This window comes from Jaculus jaculus, chromosome 6 (genome assembly GCF_020740685.1).
Source record: "Jaculus jaculus isolate mJacJac1 chromosome 6, mJacJac1.mat.Y.cur, whole genome shotgun sequence".
Taxonomy (NCBI): Eukaryota; Metazoa; Chordata; class Mammalia; order Rodentia; family Dipodidae; genus Jaculus; species Jaculus jaculus.
Window position 1 is genome coordinate 142,143,143 of NC_059107.1, and position 20,295 is coordinate 142,163,437.

General features: G+C 43.1%; 1 protein-coding gene across 35 annotated transcripts in view; it reads right to left on the bottom strand.

Moving 5' to 3' along the window:
• The window catches only part of Anks1b (ankyrin repeat and sterile alpha motif domain containing 1B), a 1,062,135-nt gene that overhangs the window by 149,113 nt on the left and 892,727 nt on the right, over positions 1–20,295 (bottom strand). The window contains exon 1 of one of the 35 annotated variants that reach the window (XM_045152379.1): positions 9,421–9,499. The exons of 32 other annotated variants lie outside the window; for them this stretch is intronic. The gene's annotated coding sequence lies outside the window, so the exon portion shown is untranslated. Of the gene's footprint in view, positions 1–8,918; positions 9,153–9,420; positions 9,500–20,295 lie in introns of those variants that run through there. 2 more of the 35 variants (XM_045152378.1, XM_045152377.1) reach the window with 2 other exon arrangements.

Here is a 20,295-nt window from a genome sequence, read left to right on the forward strand (position 1 = left end):
TCCTACTACAGAAGAATTTTTAGTTTGGGGAGATGGCTCAGTCAGTGAAGTGCTTGCCTTGCAAGCATGGTAACCTAGCTAGATCCCTAGAACCCATGTTAAAATGCTGGGTGTTGGGGGGTATGCTTGTAATTCCAGAGCTGGGGAGATCCCCGGAAGATCCCTGGGGCTCTCTGGCCAGTCAGTATAGCCTAATTGGTGACTTCTAGGCCAGTGAGGGACTCTGTCTCAAAAAAAGTGCTTAGGGCCTGAGGCATAACACCCAAGATTGTCCTCTGGCCTCTACTGCACATGAACACACACACACTGGGGGGGGGGGGGGGGGGAGGAAGGGAGGGAAGGAGGGAGAAATCCTTCTCTTTTTCCCTAAGGAGAAATCCTTAAATTGAACCTTGAATATAGAATGATGAAACAATTGGAATGAGATAAAAAGGATTGCTAGAACTAAGGATACAAATTAATGCACCAAGAATACCAATAAACCAACTAAAAACATCAAGAAACAGAATAGACATTTCTGAAAACCAAATTACCAATGCGAGAAAGGACTAACATACTGTGAACCGAGATAATGGCCAAGTATTAAATGATAAAGAAACTAACCACTGAGGAAGAGATACAAATATGATCCAAAAGGAGGATACCAATGTCCCCACGGGTGGTAACAATAAAAATCATAACATATGTTTAAGATATGATGGCAGTATCATTGAATTTAAAGAGCACACTGTATAATAGATGGTGACACAGAATTTTCAACATATAGACATCTCCTAGGCATGTTACTGAGCTATGTGGTTTTGGGTCTCAGGCAAGATAAGAGTGAATCACTTACAAAGGGTGTCTTTTGACTACAGAACAATAATAAATGTGATTAAATAATGGTGTGATGGCTGCAAAACCACAAGGGAAAGCAAACATGGCAGAATAATATTATACTCAGGGCTGGAGTAATGGCTCAGAATTTAAGGCACTTGCCTGCAAAGCCTAAGAACCCAGATTTGATTGCCCAACACCCACAGTAAAGCCAGATGCACAAAGTGGTGCATGCATCTGGAGTCCATTTGCGGTGGCTGGAGGCCCTCTATGTATCTGTATCTCTCTCTCTCATAAGTAAAATATTTTTTATAAAGAATATTATACTCAACCATGATGCTGATCAATTATAAAAGCAGTTGGAAGACATCATCACATCTTGAGGAACAGAACAAATATATGCAGTATCCATAAGTATAATTTGAAATTAGAACAAAAACCATTTGATAATGAAATTTAGGCAATTCGAACTCAAAAATGGAGAAGGCCTCCTAAGGGAATGGACACAATGGATCTTTGTAGGTAGAAGGATGTCTGTATCAGTTATCCTTCTTTTGGTTAAATTTGCATCTCTTCCATTTCTATTAGCTTGTTGTCCAATCCTTTGTCATTTTTACTCTGCTACCATTGCAGTGATGATTATAGACTAGAAAGGTAGCTGAGGAGAAGAGATGGAAAACAGCAAACCATTCATAGCAAGGAATCAATCTAATATGTCTAAAATTGGGATATGTAAAAAATGCAACAATTCCACCCTAAAGTAGATTTACTATAAGCTAACAGAACTTAGGTAATGAGGCTCTTTACCTACATGCAGGCTCTGGAAGAGATTACAATACATTCATACTGTATGCCTCTGTAAAATTGTAGAAAGTACTCCATTTCCTTAAAGAGGGCTCTCCAATAACCCTTTTACAACAGTCTTAAATCCTCTCTTGCTTAACCTAATTTTATTTTCTTAACCATAAGGGTAAATATTTTCAGAAATAACAGCTCTTCCAGTAAAGAAACATTTATACAAAGTCTAGTAATCATTTGCTTTTCTTCTATCCATTTTTGCTGTTAAATACAAGAAATCTTTAGTTTTTATTTATAAGTAGTATCTGCAGTATAAATTCACTATTATGATGTATATCTATCCATGAGTCTGTTTAGAAATGTATATCTCTATCTTTCTATCTATACATACACACACACACATACACATATGCATGTGCTACATGATAGCTTAACGCTAAAGATTAGTTCTAGCTGGTGAGATTTGGACTTTTTAAAAAAATGAATGCTTTGTGTTGCATTGCTTGGGTTGTGGTCATATATCAAATATCTCAAAAATAAATAGTGACTTTCTTTAAAATGCCAATACACTAGATATTAATAGGGAATTGTTATTTTCCTCATTACATTTTGTAGCATTTAAAATTTTAAGAAAATTCTCCAAACTTTGGTATACTGGGGTTCCCACATCTCTTCCCTCCCCCCTATTTGACACCATTAACTTTAGTTGAATCACCATGGTTTGTCACCTGGACTGTTTTCTACAGTCTTCTGCATGGTAGACTGAGTCCCTTCATTTTCTTTGAGTCTTCATAAAGCAGCAAGTGCATTATTTTCAAAGGTAAAGCTATCATACCTCTTGCTTTCAAATCTCTACTTGCCTCATACTCCTTTAAGAATAAAGAACAAACTCTTTGCCATAACCTGCAAGGCTGTCTTGAGTTGGCCAGGAGCCAGCCACACTAGACTACTCTCTCTTCCCCAAACACACTGTGCTTGTTATCCACAGGAGAACTTTCCCTTGGTCTGGAGTGCTCTTCCAAGGTGTCTTGGTAGGGCTGGTTCCTCATCACTGTCCAGGTCTCTGTTTAAGAGACCTTCTTTCTGGCTGAAACTCTGAACAGCTTTCTAAGTGCAGTGCTTATTCCCTCCACATGACTCTAGAGCACTTCATGAGGCTGTCTGGCCTTCACAGCACTTAGGATAATCTCAAATCATCATCTCCATCTATTTCCTTGTTTTGTAACATCCTTTCACCACTAACCTCCTGCTGCAAAAAACAAAAACAAACAACAAAAAGACCAAAACCAAACCAAACCAAAACAAACCCCCCAAACAGGGACCTTCATGTTGTTCACCTGTTTAAAGGTGTCTTCTTGTGGAACAGTGCCTAGATCCCAGCAATATTCAATAAATATTTCCCAGTGAATGCATGCTCACAGAGATTATGTCCTGCTTGAGAAGGAAGACTATGTTTGCTCAACTCTCTTTTAAGCTAGTTATTTAGGGTTTGGAATGCACATTCTTTTTAAATAAAGCCCTGGAATAAATAATAACCATCAAGACTAGCTCACAACAGTCTACCAGATGCACAACAGGCTACAATTCTGCATATCTGTAACAAAATACTAGAAAATCACCATGATGAATTATTACTAGGAAGAAAGAATTAAAAAGAAGTATATCCATTTATATGGATATGAACAAATTATGATCATTCTTCATCTTTGATACAAGTGGTTTTATAGGTTCTGGGGGAGATTTCAGAGCATTTTTTTCAGGGCTGTAGACGTTTCTGTTTTTTCCTTTTTTTCCCTGAGATAAGGTATCACTCCAACCGAGGCTGACCTTGAACTCACTCCAGACTGGCCTCGAACTCACAGTGATCCTCCTATCTCTGCCTCCCAAATGCTGGAATTAAAGGCGTGCATCACCATGTCCAGCTCTGATTCTGTTTTATTGCTGAGTGCAATTTCTCTTGAAAATTTGTGTTTGGCCCCTTCATCACAGACGCATCACTATCACCACGGTGAGCATCTGTCAATCATGACCTCACTCACAGTTTGCATCAAGAGGGCAGAAGAGGAAAGGGAAGAGAGGGGCTGGTATGAAGATACTGGGAGAGAATAAAGCAAAAGAAAAGGATTAGAAGATGTGCAACTTAAAAGCCACATGAGCTGGGCCAGTGAATGGCAGGAAAGAAGTCATAATGAGTGGTCAAGGGAAGATGGGGAGGAAAAACTCTTCCTGACAGCTGTGGGAAAATTTTATCTTCTCAGACAGCCTAGTTCTTGTCTGGAGTAGTTGTGAGTGGATATAAGGAGGAGAGCCAGTTTGTAAATAATGTTGGAACTTGGGAGGGACAATGTATTTTTAATTTGAGGCTTTGTCCCAAATTTGGTTTGGCATGAGTTTTTATGACTAATCTACCAGTAGGGAGAAATAAATAGCATCATTCATATCAAGAGTCCCAACCAACCTCTAGGAGACAATGAGGAGACAATGCCAGGCCTTCCATTCTGGAAGAAATGCTACAGCATAAGAAAAAATTTCAACCAATCATTTTTATATTAAGTTTGACAGTTATGATACAAAAATAAAATGTATCAAGAGTCAAAAGATACTGCATATGGTCCACAAGTCTTTTCTGGAGAAATGAAGCATGAGAATGAAGACAAACAACTTAGGTTTTATAGTTATATTTTTTATTGCCAGAAAAATAAATACAATGTGGTATTGATTTCTAAAGATAGGAAAATGAAGATTTAATGGTATACCACACAAAAGATACCACCTGTTGCAGTGACAACTACATGCAAAACATTTTTAATCCTACGGCCAGTTATATGCCTTCATACTCCCAGACACATATGTGTGCATGCACAAAGGCACACACAGACACACAGACATACACACAGACACACACACAGACACACACACACACTTCTTAGAGCTCCAGCTAGTATGCTCATCACTTTTCCATTTTCAATCCTTAAAAATCAAAATCAGATTATAAAATTTAAGGTTATGAGGGAAATTATTTTAATGGAAACATGCTTTTAAAATGAGATGATGCTCAGATATTCATGAAACACATCATTCTGTTCCCAAGAAAACGCCTTAATTTTTAAGTGGAAAAAAAACCTAGTCTCAGAATTTTAGTAGAGCTATGGAAGTGAGTATCGCCCAACCATATTGTCAAGTAGTGGTGGGGCATGCAATGTCCCATATTATCTCACTACCTGCTGTTCACCGTGACTGAGGCATCAGAACGTGGCTAACTTGGGTATCCCGGAAAATCTCAGTGTGGTCATGGGATTTTTCCAGACCATGTTCTTATAGTTCACCTTCTGGTGTTGGCATCTTCAGGTTAGTTACACTATTTCTTCTCTCATTGTCTATAATATGTGTCCATAATAGCCATTAACAGAACAGCTGTTTTGAAATTCACCTGAAGTGAGAACATACTATAAAGGATTTTGTACCACAAGAGACCAGATCCTGCACTTTTGCTTCTTCTACTTTAAGTTTGTTTGTTTATTTATGAGAGAAAGAGAAAAAGAGAGACAGATATACAGAGAATAAGGATGGGCATGCCAGGGCCTCCTGCCACTGCAAATATTCGCACTCTAGATGAATGCACCACTCTTTGCATCTGTATTAATGTAGATATTGGGGAATTGAACCCAGGCCAATAGGCTTTGCAAAAAACAAACAAACAAAAAAAAAACCTTTAGCTGCTGAGCCATCTCTCCAGCTAGTACTTTGTTTTCTTAATATTCTTTGCATTTCCTCTGATTTCCATGTGAGAAAGCTACCAATTGTCTTTGCCCAGTAAATATAAGAACTGAGAGATTTGTCAAACATAAAGATTTTCTTATAGAACTAATTTTGGATTTTCATCTAAAAAAGCCAATACACTCTCACCATTTTTTAGAAGAAAAGAAATGACTCAGCTTAATCCTGTTTTGACTTCTAAAAAACCACCTCACGATTCCACAAGGAGAAAGCAAGTCAGACGATCAGGGATGGCTTTCGACTTACACTAGAATTATAAAAACAGGTTAATTTTTACATGAAAAGTCCATCTGCATAAAAATAGATCTCTGGAACAGTATGTTATTGACAGTTTCATGGGAGGATAAATTCACTCATGTAAATGTTCTTTCTCAAGCAAGTTATTAAATATATTGATAATACTGCACTTTTGAAAACAATAATTTTAGCCAGGCGTGTTGGCACATGCCTTTAATCCCAGCACTCAGGAGGCAGAGGTAGGAGGATTGCTGAGAGTTAGAGGCCACCCTGAGACTCCATAGTGAATTCCAGGTCAGCCTGGGCAAGAGTGAAACCCTACCTCAAAAAAAAAACCAAAAAAAAGAAAAAGAAAAACGAAAACAATAATTTTATAATAACTAAATATTAACACCAGAGTAAAGATATTATAACTAATTCATTCTTTCACTGAAAGAAATAGCATGCAATAATTTTTTCAAAGTGTATTGATATATGCTATTAAATTCAACAGCAAACATTTATGCTTTTCTATGGAATACTGCCCACAGAAAGAAAAAAAACAAACAAACAAACAGGTACCCAACTGATACATTTAGATTCTGTGCACATGTCTGTTAATTACTGATGGCATAGAAGAGATCTTAGACTTTGATTACTGGTTTTGGCACCTGGAAATACTAACCAAGTCTCAGTTGCTGCTGCTAAGCCCAATGTATGTAAAAACAAGCACATTCATGGAAACACAAATAAATGCTTTGCTCATGTTCATTAATTTTTTTAACCAAGCAGCTCTACTATTTAATTTTGCTAATTGTCCATTCCTCCCAGGACATTTGCTGGCATGATGTATCTCACTACAATGCTAATTTACTACAACATACGTTAATACCAGCATCTGGTCAGAGATGAGGACAACAATAAACGGTACCTGGTGTGTCTACAGACTGTGCCACGGCATTTCAGTGCGGTCTTTGGAGAACATGCTCACCTTTTCATTTAGAAAAGGATAAACCTCATTCCAAACACACAGTGTTAAAAACCAGATTCAATAAATAGTGCGATGAGAAAGGGCTGATAATAAGCTGAAGAGTGTGTCAACATTTAAAACAGGACGGGAGCAATCACAGCTGACCACTGGAAACGCCTTTCATGAACAGTGCTGATCATTTGCTTCCTACTCAGAAGGCATACAGTAACTTTCAACAAACACTGCTATTTTAAAGAAAGCAATTCCTTAACGTTTCTGACCAATGGCACCATATACAGCAAATTCATTGACAAGAGATATTATCAGAATTTGACTCATGGCTAAGCCTCCAAACTTTTATATTATTAAAAAAAATCACTTAGAGATTATTTTCCATTGCTGACAAATACATGCACAAGCTTTTTCAAATGAAAAAGTTACCCTAAATATCTTATTGCATATCTATATTGTAAAAATATCTCAATGTCGATTTCACCTCCCGGGAGAGGAAAGTCCCTCCCCCCCCCCTCCCCCCCCCGGGGGAAGTGCAGCACTATTGCCTCCTCCCACCACTGCTGAGTGAAATGTGTGATCATTGTGCTGTTGCTGATTAAGGGGAAAAATATTGCTTCTATTAAAAATAAAAAAAGTACAGCAACAAAGGAAGTCCTGTGCAATACAATTCATTTTGGCAAACGGGTAACATCCTTGGAGGGGGAGTGGCTGCCTTCCTTACTTCTTCCCTGGTTACGTTCCCCTCCCCCACCCCGGGAAGTTTTTTCTTTTTAAATCTGCCAGAATATTTCTGTATGGCAGTACCACCAAGAGTGCCAGGTAGTATACATTTGCGTTGATTTCATTTGTACTCCTCACTCCCTTCTCGGGCACTGCCAGCACACCCAGCTCCGGCTGACTTCTGAGGATGCTCCTGCAGTGGCATGATGCCAGCGTTAGTCATTACAACCCATCCTGTCACAGAACCGTCAACACTACGGACTCCGATGACCGAGACACCACTGGCATCTCCTCTTACAGTCACAGCATCTCTGTGGACCCAGAACGCAGGCTTGGAAAGAAGCCCCCCCCCCCCTTCAGGCTGGGAACTTTAAGGGAAACCTGCCCTATTTTAAAGACTCCCGGAGAGGAGAATCTGACTCCCTTGCTAACTCATGCAACATTCGGGTATCTTTTACCCTGGACCCAAATTTCTCATGCTGCCATTCCATCACTGTATCCCACAGTTCTGTCTTCCCAGAAACAGACGCTGTGGAGCTAGCATCCCTGTGTTTCAGAATGCTTCAAAGTTCACAAGCCTCCAGTCTACGGAAGACACGACGTTCCCTGCATCGACGACACAGCCTGGGCAACTGGAATTTCGCACCTCACAACTAAACAATTCAGTCACTCTGAGAGAAGTGACTGCAGGAAGGACTAGGTGTCCTGGACTTTCGCGGCAGATTAAAAGCATTCCTCAGCTGCCGGCCGGTTTCAGGGGCTGGTGTTGATAACTGCTGGTTTTCTCTGGGAAATAAACAAAGCATCGCTGGCAGCATCCTTGTTTAAAACAAAACAAAACAAAACAAAAAACCCAAACGAGACCTTACTGGGCTTTGATAAGTTTTAGCCTGGAGTAACATGTCATGCGAGTTACACTCATAGAAATTGGGGGCTGAATGGAAATGCTGAATTAAACCCCCAGAAAACAAGCAAACTGCAGCTGCGCTCTATGACTGCTGCTCCCCATGCTGTGGCCTTGGAAAGTCCTGCCCACCACCCTCTCTGCTTGGCCAGTGCCCTGAAAATACACGAGTGGCCGGAGCACACTCAGCACTGACCCTTCCGGAGGGCCGCTCTTCCAGCCACCCCTCAACGGGATTCAAAGCGCACCTAGAAATTGCACGGGGCTGGCACGGCTTTTTAATATTGGGCAAGCATGCAGACCCGTGAAAGTCAAATCACTGGGCAAGACACACTGCACTTGATCTCTTCAAACTCCTCTGAACCTCAAAGCTGAAAATAAATAAATAAATAAAATGGAAAATGTGCCCAGGTCGGAGTGGTGGAGTCATTAACCAAAGCCAGGTTAAAAAAAAAAAAAAGCCCAAAGCCCAAAGCCCACGCGGTGGTGGAGACCGCTAGCCAAGGCTGCAACAATTGCCCCGCAAACCGTTTCCGCAGCCTGCCTTCGCGGGTTTTCGGATCCGGCTTCGTCCGCTTGTGGTGGCCCGGGCTGCAGCATCACTTCTCCAAGCCGCATCTTGGCCGCGCACCGAGGTGGAGGTGGAGGTGAGGAGGGTTGGAGGGGGGGAGATGCCAAGCCCCGCGGCTGCCCGCTACTCACCCGAGCCGCGCGGTACCGGAGACGGCCGCGGCCGGGGGCTGGCCACGAGCCAGGATTCGCGTGCAGGGCAGGCGGGCTCCGGCCGGGGACGCTTGGGACATGTGGCTCGAACCTGTGTGGGCTCCCCTACCCTTGGCCTGTGAGCATCTTTCTGGGCGGCGAGAGGCGAAAAGGAGGAGGAGAAGGAGGAGGAGGAGGAGGAGGAGAGGAGGGCGGGAGATGCGCCGAGCCCTTGGCCGCGCCGCCGAGCGAGCGAGCGAGCACCGGGTCCCCGCGAGCTCCCCGGGCCCGCGCGTGCGCCTCCCCGCCTCCCGCGCCCGCCGCCCCGCCGCGCGCCCTCCCTCCCTGCCCGCGTCCCCGCGTCCCCGCCCGCGCCCGGCCCCTCGCGGCGGGCGTCCTCCCCCGGCGGGCGGCCCTCTCCATTGTTCTGCGGCCGGCCGGCCCCGGTGGGTGGCAGGTGTCGTCGTCGGCGTGGTGCCCGCCCGCCCGCCCCGGGGCTTACCGCGCAGTGGGACCCGAACCTCCGCGCCGCGCACGGCTTCCTCCTCCTCCTCCTCCTCCGAGCGCGCCGGCTCGCGCTCGCATCCTCCGTTACTATGGATATGGCGCTCCCCTGCCGCCCCCTCCTCGCTCGCAGGGACCAGGCGGCAAGGCGGGCGCCCCGGTGACCAGCTTCGCCGGTGGCGGTGGCGGTGGCGGTGGCGGTGGCGGTGGCGGTGGCGGTGGCGGTGGCGGTGGCGGTGACGGGAGCGGCTGGCACTGTGTCACCGGGCTCCGCCACTGGGAAAGGAGCTGGGTGACCGGGTCCTGCTGTGCCCCAGAGCTCCCCCCCCCCCCGCCCCTGGGGATTTTCTCCCCCTCGCCCGGGCGCTTTGTGTCCGCGAGGCAGTAGCCACCGCAGTCCTGGGCTCCTGCGCAGGGGTGGCCATCCCGTGGGGGGTCTTGGCGTTCCAGCGGCTTGCAGAGGGGTGCCCTCAGCCCGTGGGACTTGAAAGAAGGGGCTCAGCTGAGGGTCCCCGGTTCCCACCAAAGTTACGTTTTGCGCTACCACCCACGGTTGTAGAGATTTACTTTGCAGAGGCTTCTTTTCAAAATTATGCCAATTAAATGAAGCGCATCTGATCCTAAACCACAGGGATTTTTCTCCCATTAAAAAAAAAATTCCAGTGTGTATTCCTTGACATAAATACGTAGAATTTGTGTCTTAGCACAATGCCACAACCTCTTCATGAGCACATTTGGCAACAACCCACACGCCACCGTTCTTAGGGACTTCAGCATTGAGTCCCCAAACGTGAGCTGCCCGCTTAGTCTTCAATGGGAGCCACGCATTCCGTAGAGCACCCGGGCTCTGAAAGCCCGGTCTGTGGACAGGTTGGAATGAAGAGACTGCAAATAAAAGTAATTGATGAAACGCCCAACTCTGCGTTGGACTCCGAACTCTGCTTGGGTAGGGCACATTCACTTTCTGAACTTTAAGAACATGCATTTTTATTGCTTTAAAACCAAGGCAAGCAAAGGTTCTGATCAGCTGCAGAACCTCAGAGACTAAAATAGAAATGTGAATCTTTTTTTTTTTTTTCTAAGAAGTAGCATTTACTGAGCACTCATGACTTGCAAGGATCTGCATTATCTCATTTCGTTCTTGAAGCTCTGCGGCTGATTACCCCCACTTTGCAGACGAAGAAAGGAAAAGGCTTAAAAGAGAGTGAGAGCAACTAGTGGTCCTTCCCTCAAGAAGAAACTCTAAATGTCTGTTTCTTTGGTTCACTCTTCTGCCAAGTTCTACGGACCACCTTGTTAACAAGAGGCAAAGTCCTAGGATATAACACCAGGCCTGTGCTGAAGAGATGGCCCAGCGGCTAAAGATGCTTGCTTGCGAAGCTTGCGAGCCCAGGGTTCGATTCCCCAGTACCCATGTAAAACCAGATGCACAAGGTGGCACATATATCTGGACTTCATTTGCAATGGCAGGAGATGCTGGTGCTCCTATTCTTTCTCCCTCTCTCCCTCCCTCTCTCCGTGAATATGAGCATTTAGCCATTCTGCCTTTACATCATGAGCTTTCTCACCCCGTCCCTCGTGCTGGGATGGAACCAGGACCTTGCATGTGCTAGGTCAGTACTCTGCCACCGAGCTACATCCCAGCACGGGACTATTTCATTCTACAGCTTATGCAGATACAAAAACAGTGTGGATATAATCTGCCTTCCTGTTGACTGATGTACTGGAATGAGTGTACCCCTGCTTCTTGGTAGAGACATGCTCTGTGTTTCATTTTGGGGGGCTCAAACATCTTTGACTTGAGGTAAAGATAGGTGTTTTCGTGGTTGGCTCTGCAATCACGAAAATGACTGGAGAATAGCATTTTCCAGAGTTTTGTTCTCTTGTGGATATAGTTTTCGGGTAACAATATCAGGCAATCTCAGAGACATGATGGTTAGCCACGAACTGCAGGCTGTTAGGAAAGGAGATGAACTGTCATTTTCCCCCCTTGTATGGAGCCCTCTGCACTCTGGAGGGTTTGGGATCTGTTGTTGCTGGTGTGGGCACCACCTCTACAGAATGATGGGAACCTAATGCTGTGCCAGACCTAGTGCTGGCAAGTCAGGATCAACTCTGAGGAGGCCATGAGGAGAAGTCTCTGTCCATGGTAGCTGCACCATGCCCCATTCAGTACAACCAGTCCACAAGCTTTATACTAGACTGGTGAGAATTAGCTTCAACAAGGCAGTAATGAAATTTGTCAGCAACTAGCAGGAATGAATATCAAGACAAAAGTCTTCTCAGTGTAGTGTCCTGATAGTTGGTGTAGAAATACAGGAGAAAGACTTTATACTCTTTTCACTAAAATAGTCCCTATTTGTTGAAATTTTAGACTCCTTTCTATTCCAGAACAGCTAAAAGATATGAGACTATCTCCTGAAACCCTCAGTTATAGAAAAGAAACTTGATGCCTGGAGAGACTGAGACAATTGACTAAGGACTCATCCTCATTGGAGGCAGGAAAAAGTCTCAGGGTGGCCTTGAACTCAGATGATCCTCCTACCTCTGCCTCCCAAGTGCTGGGATTAAAGGCATGTGTCACCATGCCCAGCTTGAAAGTACCATTTTGATGTGGTAACATGCTTGGTTTAGAGTTGCCAATTATTCTGTACATGTTTCTGTGAAGGTATTTTGTAGATGTAATTAAAGTCCATAATCAGGTGGCATTAACTAGGAAGATTATCTTAGATAATTTGATTCAATTAGTTTAAAGACTTTAAGACAAAAGTGAAGAGTTCCCAAAGAAGAAATGGTCCCTGTACACAGCTTTTTCAACCATTCCCAAGAATTTAATCCACCCTTTCTCATGACCCACCAGGCCTGTCTGGTAAGCTCCTAGCACACAAAAGCCAATTCCTTGCAACAAATCTCTTAGAACGTGTCTCTTGTAGGATCAGTTTCTCTAGTTGAACTCTAATTCAGATACCATGTACAGTGAATCATTAACTCTAGTTTCTGCTATCAAATAACTCAAAAGCATAGCTAAGTTAAAAAATAACAAAAACCCTTATAGAATATCTTTCACATCCATAGTTGAGGTATGCCCTCTGATGTAACAGCTTGGAAGTAGAATAGGAGGAGCTACCTATCGGTGTCACTGACAGTTGCCCCAATCAGAAGAGGGTTGAATGTTTTAGTAAAATTTCCAGAACATGGGAAAGTGCCAATAGGGTTGATTATCCCCTCCGGAGTTATGTAGGGGAATTATGCAAGTCTAGTGTGAGGACATTTTCCTGAGTTAGGAAGACAATGGACACAAAAGCAGTCACTTCTCTTTCAACAGGCCCACATAGATTTAGCCCTTGGAACTTGGAGGATTGGCTTTCAAGCACTAGTCATGAAATTCTGTGATATAACACAAACTCATTCATGATTTGTTTTTTAGCCAACTAGAATTACATACCTAAGAGAATTGCTTAGAGGATGAAATACCCATATTTTAGGATTATAGTAAAAATATTTCCATCTTTAAAAAATATATTTATTTAGTTGAGAGAGAGAGTGAGAGAGGGAGGGAGAAACAGAGAGAGAGAATGAGTGCACCAGGGCCTCTAGCCACTGCAAATGGACTCCAGACACATGCATTACCATGTGCATCTGGCTTATGTGGGTTCTGGGGAATTGAACATGGGTCCTTAGGCTTTGCAGGTAAGCACCTTAACCACTAAGCCATCTCTTTAGCCCTATTTTGATCATTTTTAAGTAGGGGAAAATGCTTAAAAATCCCTAAAAAGCATGTGTGGCACAAATGTACTTATTAATGCCTGTATGTGTCATAAATTATAATGCCAAATTTACAAAACTTAAGTCTGGAAATGCATCAGATTAAAAAAAAAAACTTCAGGAAGATAGTCTCATATTCAATGAGGATTAAAAAGTGAGAAGAGGGCTGGAGAGATAGCCCAGCAGTTTAGGCACTTGCCTTCAAAGTCTGACAACCCAAGTTTGGTTCCCCACTACCCATGTAAAGCTAGATGAACAAAGCATCTGGAGTCCATTTACAGCAGCTGGAGGCCCTGGCATGGTCATTCTTTTTGTCTGTCTTCTGTATCTCTCCACTTGTAAATAAATACATGAATAAATAAAAGGTGAAAAGGCATAAGAGACATAAGGGAGAGAGAGCATTTGGCTTTATTGTAAAGCTCTGATAATTTAGAGTAGATCTTACAAATGCATGTCTCCAGCTGTGAGTCTGCATGTATCTGTGTGGGTATAAAATTCATAGTGCTAGTCCAGGATTCTTTATACTGCATGTGCTTGTGATTTAGCTTCATATGGAATCCCCAGTTAGTGGAGCTCTTAGGAGGTGGAGATTTGATGGAGAATGTGTGTCACTGTGGCGGGGGGGTGGGGGCGGACCTTGAGGTTTATTAGTCCAGACCTGCTGGGTGCTCATAGCTCACTCTCTTTCCTTCCTCTCTGGTGATATGTGGAGTTGAGACACTCAGTTTTCTGCTCTGCCATTCTTTCCCTGACATGATGAAACTTCCCCTTAAAACTGTAATCTAAAACAAACCCTTTCCTTCCATAACCTGCTTCTGGATGGGTCTTTGGTCCCAGAAATGAGAAGTTAACTGCTATGCTTATTATACAGAGATCCACTAAATGCCTATGATGGTGTGTTGAGCTGGCTGTTCAGGGATAGGAAGGTAAAATGGACTCTAATCTTATAGTGTTCTTTCTCTTAATGATTATAATTTATATTTATATATTTCATATAATAAACAGCTTACTTTAGTAATTTTCTTAAGTATTTACTTATTTATTTATTTGACAGGCAAAGAGAGACAGAGAGAGAGAGAGAGGGAGGGAGGGAGAGAGAGAGAGAGAGAGAGAGAGAGAGAGAGAGAGAATGGGTATACCAGGGCCTCCAGCCACTACAAACCAACACCAAATGTGTGTGTCCCCTTGTGCATCTGGCTAACATGGGTTCTGGGGAATTGAACTTGGATCCTTTGGCTTTGCTGGTAAATGCCTTAACTGCTCAGCCATCCCTCCAGCCCTAGGAATATTTTTTATACTTCTCTGTCTCTGAATTGCCCAAGCAGTACTATTTTGCTATCATAGTAATGATGGTTCCACTAATGCCACATTTATCATTTTAAAATTGTTGGTTTAGTTATAAATATCCCTGTAAGAATGCATGAGGTCCAGGACCTTGTCGGTGTGAGTCTCTGTTTATGTTCAGCTTCTGACCCTAAGTAAGCATGAGGTGATTTACTGAACAAGTGAAAGCAAGCTTTGGACATGTTGCTCTCCAGATAGAACAAGGAGAAATCAGACAGAACATAAACCTGGAACTCTGAAGAGAGGCTGAAGCAAGAGATACAAACTTGCTTTCAGCTGATTCCTGGTATCTAGAAAGCCCGAGAATGGAGGATTACCAACTAAGGTCTCAAGTAGAATGAAATCAGGGAAGATATGAAGTCAGGACTCTGGACAGTGACCAGTTTCCATTTCATGCATTAGGATGGAATGTTGATGGTTAGAAAAGCTGTGGGAGCAGAGGAATTTGGGAAATGAGCAAGAGTGCTGCTTTCTTGGTGAATCTGATATCAGCACAAGGGTGAAGGAGATAGATACTGAAGACACTCAAAACCTACCAAATCAGAGAACCAAAGGCTCCTAAGTGCCCATCACCGAAGTAGACTTAAAATGTTCCCAGAATGGCTTAGGGAATTTTGCAGAGGGGGCAAAAAGATTGTTAGAACCACAAGTTGGGACATTTTGCACACATACATTACCTTCTCCCCTATAATGCATGACCCACAATCCCCATGGGGTTGACTTGCATCCCCAACAAGGAAGGCCTCTTCAGAAAAGGGGCAGGGAGACGGGAAAGGATGGTACCCACATTTGTTGTTTACATACCAAATATGTCTATATATAATAAAAATATAAAGCCTATCTTATGAAGTCTAAAAAAAAAAAGAAAGAAAAGTTGTGGGAGACCCCAACCCCAAAGGAATCTTCTCAACTGTGTGACTAAGTTTTCAACAGAAGGTCATTTCCGAAGTAAGCTACTGTAGCAGTAGGGGTGTACTCAGTACGGATTTTCAATCACGGCACTGTGGTGCTTCACCTCCCAAAGTGTAGAAAGCAGTGTTTTGAATTTTGAAAGAAAAAGATTATATATATATATATATATATATGTATGTATGTATATATTTAGGGGAGGGAGTTTCGAGGTAGGGTCTCACTCTTCTTAGAATTCACTATGTAGTCTCAGGGTTGTCCGGAATTCACAGCGATCCTCCTTCCTCTGCCTCCCAAGTACTGGGATTAAAGGCATGTACCAACATACCTGGCAGAAGATGGTATATTTTGATATAAGGAATGAGAGAGAGAGAGAGAGAGAGAGAGAGAGAGAGAGAGAGAGAGAGAGAGACTGACTGCTGTGTAACATGGAAGCAATGGAAACAAGGAGTTTCAGGAAAGTTGGGCATTGAGTGCTGAATGGACTGGCATAGCTCTTAGTGGAGTTTGCCTGCCACAGAAGCAGAATTCTTGTCCCTTGAGGTCAGTGCTTGCTTGGCTTGTTACTTATGAGACAAATAAGGGATAAACTAACTTCTAGCACTCATAGATTTGATTATTTTTATTGCCTTATTATGCTTTCACTGTGAAAAGATTCCCTCCTTTTTTTTTTTTTTTTTTTTGGAAGGCAAATTTCAAACAACTCACAGGCTGCTTATTAACCATGGGCATATTTACAGATCTGACTACCAAGCCAGAGAGCGACCAAGAGTGAGCAGAAGGGACTAACGCTTTTTCCTGAAGGCAAGCAGGCTTGGAATCCAGAGGGAATGAATGTAAACACAGAAGCCCATCTGCCAGAAATGTTCTGCTCTGGTCTTCTGAATTAAGATCTATCTAGGGAGTTTTTTTTTTTTTTTTTTTTTTTTGGGACATTAATTATATCCAGGGCCCAAGCCACATGCAGTCCCACTGAGCCATAGCTAAGCCCTTTGCTTGCTGCCTTTGCTTGCAATCAACCCCTGAGAGTTAGTTTCAGCTGCAAAGTACAGGTGGTAAGTACCTCATCCTTTTAACACCTTTAACCAACAGCACAGCTGTGCTCAATACTCCCCACAGCTTTCAGGGCTAGCAACAAGGGGACAAGGCTTTAGTAATTTGTTTCACTAAGTTACTTTATGCCACAATTTCCTCAGGATAACCTTCTTTAAGGAGTAAGAACATAAACCTGATTTTTTTTTTTTTTTTTTTTAAGCTCAGGAAAACACTGTGTAAGGGATACTGGAGATTTATAACTTGGAGTTCTCAAGGGTGGAACATAATATAGAAAAAGCTCATGGTCCCAGTTCTAGGTTTCAGCCCAGCTCTATCATTCACTTATATTTTACATCTTTAGTAAACTGCTCAATCTTTCTGTATCTCACCCCAACCCACAACACACCATTCATACTACTGCACATGCAAAAAAACAAAAAAAAAGTTTAGCAATCTAGTTGAGTATGAGAAAGTTATCAAGAGTAGGACTGGATGTGCAACAAAGCATTTTGAAAGGACCCATGTTTTTTGCTGATTTCTATACAAATGCAGGTCAGAATAATGTGCTTCTGGTCAACCTTCCAGCTGGATTCCCCTTCTCACCTCCTGCCACTGTCTTGGCAGAATAGAGCAGCAGAGAATCCAGCATGAGCATACAGCGAGGCACAGTGATGGGAGTCTATGCTGGAGGACCAGTAACCAAAAGGAAGTGTGTACTGGTGCAAGGTGTTTCTGGGGGTGGAAAGAGAAGGCATGTATTTATTGCATACTTGCTATGGACCAACCCTTTTATATGCCTCCCTTCAATAACCCTATAGCCATTATCATTATTTTACTGTTTTTTTTTCCAGATGAGGTAATTGTGGAGGATCTGTGAAGTAATTTCCTAAGATCAAACTGCACTCATTTCCTCATAAATAACTAGCGTCTATGGTGCCTCTTCCCCTTTATCTGCTGGGGTGTGTTCTAAGACCCCCAGTGGATGCTATAATCACAGACAGTACCAGCCCTTTATGTACTATTTTCTCCTCTTCATATGTAACTATGCTAAGTTTGATTTATAAATCATACATGATAAGATTAACAACATTAAGAAGCTACAGCAATTACAACTATGTGCTATAATAAAAGTTGTTAAAAACTTACTGATTATTTCTGGAAGTTTGTATTTATTTGGATCAGAGTTGACTGGGGGTACTTGAAACTGAGGAAAGTGAAATCATGAAGTGAGAACTACTATATGAGATGTTTTCTGATGGACAACATAGAAGCACACATGTATATCTCTGAAATGCTCTAGGAGGCTGGAATTATTAATATTGGTCTTATTTTATAAGTGAAGAAATTGAGTCCCTAAAAAATTCATTGACTGAGTCAAGGCCACACAGCTGGTCAGCAGAACTGGAGCTAGAACTGAAAATTCCGAACTCCAGGTGTCCCGTGTTCTCCCTGTTACATGTGGCTTCCTCTCCAGGCCTGCTGCTGGGGCTGTCAGAACAATGGCGACTGTGTAACGGGTTGGGTCGCCAACATTCCTTCTCTTGAAGTAAGGGCCAGACTGATGTCTGAGGGAATAGCTGCTTTCTTCCTCACTTGTTCATAGCACAAAGGTTCCAGGGACAAAAGAAGTAAATGTCCCTGAAGCTTATGGCTGTAGTTGGAGGGGATAATCCTCAGGGATGTGAGAATCCACACTAGATCCATACATTGTCGGGTCCTGGGATAAAATTAGCCAGAGGCCCCATAGGACAGGAATGACTATCTTGATGAAAGTAATGAAGGAAGCCCACTTACCTCAGACTACCAGGCTATCATTTAGTAAGTTCAGACTTCCCTCTAGATGTATTTTTAGTGGGCATGGAAGATAAGAGTGTCCTAATTTGCCATTTCTACCCTTTCTCTCAGCTGCTTTCTCCAAGTATGATGAATATGAGGAAGATATTTAATAACTGTTTTATGTTGAGTCCCAGAACACGCTTATAGATTATATCAAAAAATGCTCCTGCAGATCTGCCATATCAAAAAAAAAAAAAAATCCTGGTATCAAATCTGCATGTAAGGAGGGAGGGGCTGGGGACTGCAGTCCCCTGACAAGTTACCAGAACATCCCTTATAACCAAGTACTAAGCTAATAGGTGCACGTGACAGAGAACCCCACACTCCTGAGGTGGGTGGAAGGTAGAGGTGCTGCTAGAAGGTCCAGGACGAAAGTTTTTTTTTCTACCACTTAGAAGGGAATAGCCACAGTTCTGACCTGAGGCATCCATGTCTATTCCCTGCCATGCATGTTGCACTGGAGGTACATTTGAAGGGCAGGATGTTCCCTTGAGGCTGGCTTCACCCTGTCACTCAGGATGCACAACCACAGTCAGTGCACAGAGCTGAGAATATTCCTCCTCCCTGTGGGGAAACAAAAGCATCAGAGCACTCCTTTGCTCTTATAAATTCAGGGCTATTAAATAAAAACCCCATAAAATTGATAGGGCCCAATATTGTTGATTAATGATGATTCTAACAGTAGTGATTTGCATTTATGTAACATTAAAATTTTTGAAGCTCTTGTATCGTGGCTACTGTTTTAAGATTTTTTCCAACTTTATTAAATCTAATTGTCAAATAAATCTCCTATATAGTCAAGGTGTGTATTGTGAAATGACTTCCACAGTCAAGATCACTAATATGTCTATCACTTTACATTCTCTCTCTTTCTCTCTGTGTGTTAAGAATATTTAAGATGATCTCCCAGTGGACTTCAAGTATACAATACATTATTATCAGCCAGTGTTACTATGCTTTATGGTAGGTCTTCAAAACTTACTCATAACTGCAAGTTTATACCCTAGATCAATATATATTTGCATATTCATTGTTGGTCAGACTGGCTTTGTGGCCATGCTCCAGGGTTACCTCACAGGGCTTAGCTCTCAGAGAGCCTGTGATGGTTGGTCTTGATCATCAACTTGACGAGATTGAGAATGACTCAGGGGACACAACTTTGGGAATGTCCTTAAGACTCTTTCCAGAAGATCAACTGGGAAGGCTGGCCCTCAAAGTGAGCACCTTCCAGTGGCAGCCCCAGATACGAAAAGGTCCAAGGAACCAGTGTTGCCTGCCTGCCTTTGCTCCTCCCTCCTGAGCAAGCATGCTGCCATCACCAGCCTCTGACAACAGCAGACTCCACTTTCTTTGACCTTCCGATGTGCACTTAATACCTGCCACTGTCCAGGAACATTTCAGGCTTTTGGTGCTGTATTAGGATTGCTGGAGTACCCAGCTGTGATAACAGAGCAGCAACCTGGCTTTCTGCTTCTGCAGTATGTGAGGGATGCTGTTGGACTACCCACCCTATCATATACACATTCTGGGGGTTTTGTTTCTTTATAGAACCCTGCCTAACACAGAGCCTCATACTTGGTTTGGTGCTCTATAGCCACAGATCTTTATTTCTGAATGGTTTTGACCATGAACTTGGGTTTCCTAAGTAAAGTCTGATGGGACTGTGGTGCATGTAGCAGTGCTTGGAGCCTTAGAGCATATGTAGTCCTGGCTTCCTGAGATGAGGTTTTTGGCTAGTTCATGCTTTCTTCCTGTCCTCCCTGTTCCAGAACCACTGCTGCTCTTTGCTTTGACAGCATTCCGGTGACATTGGCAGGAGTTGGGGAGAGACTGGCCTGCATTTAGTCCTTTTCCTGCCTCCTCCTCTGGCGGTAGGGATCTTTTGTAAGGAGGCTGCCCATCCTGTGGCTTCTTGGAATCGGGAAGGCAGTGGCCATCTTGGTCCTACCTGTATCATGTGGACAACATGGTTGGTGGCTCAGAG